A 3427-nucleotide genomic window follows, 5' to 3' on the forward strand; every position below is an offset into this window, starting at 1 on the left:
CATATAGCCTAAACTTGATTTCTAAAATGATTCACAGCTCAATTTCTCTAACACATGGAGAAGAATAATAACAAGATTAGATAACTATACAGTTTCACGGAATAGACCGGGTCATAATTACCACGGTGCACGCCCATCACCTAGCATGTGTATCACCTCAACACCAACCACATAAAACATATTTTAGGGATTCATACCCTCATAACCAAATTTAGAAGTGTTACTTACCTTAAATCGCGCAAATCCCTACTCCAACAAGCCATTGCCTCGTGAATCGGCCTCCGAATGACTCGAATCTAGACACAAACAACTTAATACAATCAACACAAGGTACAGGAATCAATTCCATATGATAAAGCTAGGTTTTTTAACAAAAGTCAAAAAGTCAACCCCGAGTCCACATCTCGTAATCTGACAAAATTAACAAAATCCGAACATCCATTCAACTTCGAGTCCACCCATAGTAAATTTACTCAATTCTTACAACTCGACCTTCAAATCCTCAAATCATAGTTTATGAAGTTTGTATAATTTTCCCCAACTTTTCCAACCCAAAACACTAATTAAATAGTAAAAACAATGATAGATTCATGTATATTAACCAAATCCGAGTTAGAATCACTTAGCCCAATCAATTCCTTGAAAATCCCTCCAAGAATTGCCTCAATCCGGGCTCCCAAAGTTCAAATGTGAAACAATACTCTAACCCTCGTTTTTGAAGTCTTATATTCTTCCCAGATGCTCCTCTTCGCGATCACGGGAAATGTTTCACGATCGCGAAGCAAAAAAATATTAGCTGCCAAAATAACCCTCCGGCGAACGCATAGCTCCAATCACGAACGCACTGACTAATTCCCCCAAAGGTACGCGATCGCAGACAAACTTATGCGATCGCGTAGAGCAACGTGTCTGACCCCCCAGGCCTCATCTTCCTTCATCGCAAACGCGGCACCCACCATGCGTTCGCGTAGCACTTACTCCCCAAGCTTCGCGATCGCAGACCCATTCTCACGAATACGTAGAATAGATTCCTCAGTCACCCAAACAACCCTTCGTGATCGCGTACTTCCACTCACGATCACATACAAGGAAACCAGCAACAGTCATGAAAGTAATCCAACAAGTCCAAAAATGAGTCGAACAAGATCTGAATCACACTCGAGGCCCCCGGTACCCCATTCAGACATACCAACATATCCTAAAACATCATATAAACTCGCTAGAAGCCTCAAGCCTAATGAACTTATGAACTTCTAACTTCCAAAACTAATGCCGAAACATACCAAACCAACTTTAATTAACCTCAAATTTATCATACAAGTCATAAATGACACAATGGACCTATTCTAACTTTCGAAATCAAAATTTGAGCCAGGTAACCACAAAGTCAACTCTTCGTCAAACTTCTCAACTCTCTAAACCTCAACTTTTCCAACTTTCGCCAATTCAAGCCAAACTCATCTACGGGCCTCCAAATCAATATCCAGACACAATCTTAAATCCAAAATCACCATACAGAGCTATCAGAACCATCCAAACTCTATTCCAGAGTCATTTATACATAAGTCAATATCTGGTCAACTTTTTCAACTTAGGCTTCCAACCTTGGGACTAAGTGTCCCAATTCATTCCGAAATATCCCCGGAACCAAACCAACCACCCCGACAAGTCATACAACAACAAATAAACATAAATTAAGAAATAATTGAGGTAACGAGGTTATAATACTTAAAATAACCGACCGGATCATTACACTACTGGGTCCTCCCGAACCCAGTGTATCATCTCTAGTTGCACCACACTCTGTTGATACTGGAGTGACCCAAAATGGGGAGGTGTTGCGAAAGTACTAGTCATTGAACTAGCTGGTTGCACCATACCACAAGTAGTATTCTGTCAGGATGAAAGACAATCCCTCTGATATGACCCCCAAAGACCACATTTGTAGCATACACCTAGCCCGTGCTGTAAATCCCAGGGTGCTTCCTCCCACATTTAGAACATGAGGGTCTCGGTTGTGGCTGAAATTTCTTGCTTGATTGAACCTTCTAAAAAGATCCTTTATTGCCTTGCCTTGGCCTGAAATGAGCCCATTACTAACTTGGCCCTCATGATAGTGTATTGGCGAAACACTAAGCGACTGACTATGAAGGACCATATGACCCCATCCTGAACAATGTCTCTCCACCATCACCACCACCGTAAAAAAACCCTAGAACTACTGATAAACCAAGCCTTCTTATTATTGTCTCATTTTATCCTTCTTTTCAACTCTCGGGTCTCCATGGCTTGAGAAAACGCCACCATCTTTCCATAATTCATGTCTGAATTCAAGGTGGTTGTAGTGGCATTATTGATGACCAGACAACTAAGGTCATGCACAAACCAACGCACCCTAGTATCCATAGGAGGCAACATCTAGAGAGCATACCTCGAAAGATCTAAAAATTTCATATAATAGTGCCACATACGCATATAATAGGCAACACCAAGCGTATGCCACTTCCTTTAGGCGATAAGAGGCCAATTTCACTACTTCTGTCTCAGTGGCATGCATAACATAGAGAGTCTTTTGCATCTCATCAATAAATTATTGTGGGTCCTCCACGAGCTTAGCACCCGTGAAAACCGGAGGATCCAATTGAAGGAACATGCTCACCCTGGAGCTAGTTTAATCCCTAGATGGCTAGAAGATGTAGGTATAGCATTCTATCTTTGATCTTGGGAAGTCACAATCTGAGTCAACAAATGAATGGCTCCCTTGATGTCTCCATCGGAAATACTAGGACCGAATAATGAATCTGGAGGTGGAGCTTGAGTATCAGTTAGGGGAGTCATTTGTACATTCTCAGTCAGAGTCTCGGCGGGGTACTAGAAGTAGGAGGTGTTGGGGGTGTGCCTTCCCTCTTTGTCTGCATACTCGTACCATCGGGCACTACATTAACTGCCACTCTTGGGGTGGCACCTATCCTTTGGGTACTCTTTGCCTTTTTCTTAGGGACCATATTCTAAAAATTAAAATAATGCAAGAGTTATAAAGACAGTTTTATGGTCAAGCTCTATCGCACGATCTAGGGTATCGAAGAAGGGTAATGTTCCTAAATTCCCAAGTAACCTCCTACTTATAGATGTGGTTGTCTACACATCGATAAGAAAGATTCTACTAGACATGGATCCGAGACATCCTAGGATATTTTAAAACCTGAGGTTCTGATACAAGCCCACAGTTTTAAGTGGAAGTAAAATGACAAAATAATTATGTAGAGCCTCTAAGATGCCATGAGTAAAGTAAGAAAGTGTCGTAACAAGGCCCTGACCATACCCAAAATAATATAAAAATATCAAGATACAACATGAGGGCCCTGGTATAGAGTAGGGCTCACCACAATCAACTGAAGAGAGGGTACAATCCTATCAAGAATATGTG

The sequence above is a fragment of the Nicotiana tabacum genome, chromosome 22 (assembly GCF_000715075.1).
Source record: "Nicotiana tabacum cultivar K326 chromosome 22, ASM71507v2, whole genome shotgun sequence".
NCBI classification, from domain to species: Eukaryota; Viridiplantae; Streptophyta; class Magnoliopsida; order Solanales; family Solanaceae; genus Nicotiana; species Nicotiana tabacum.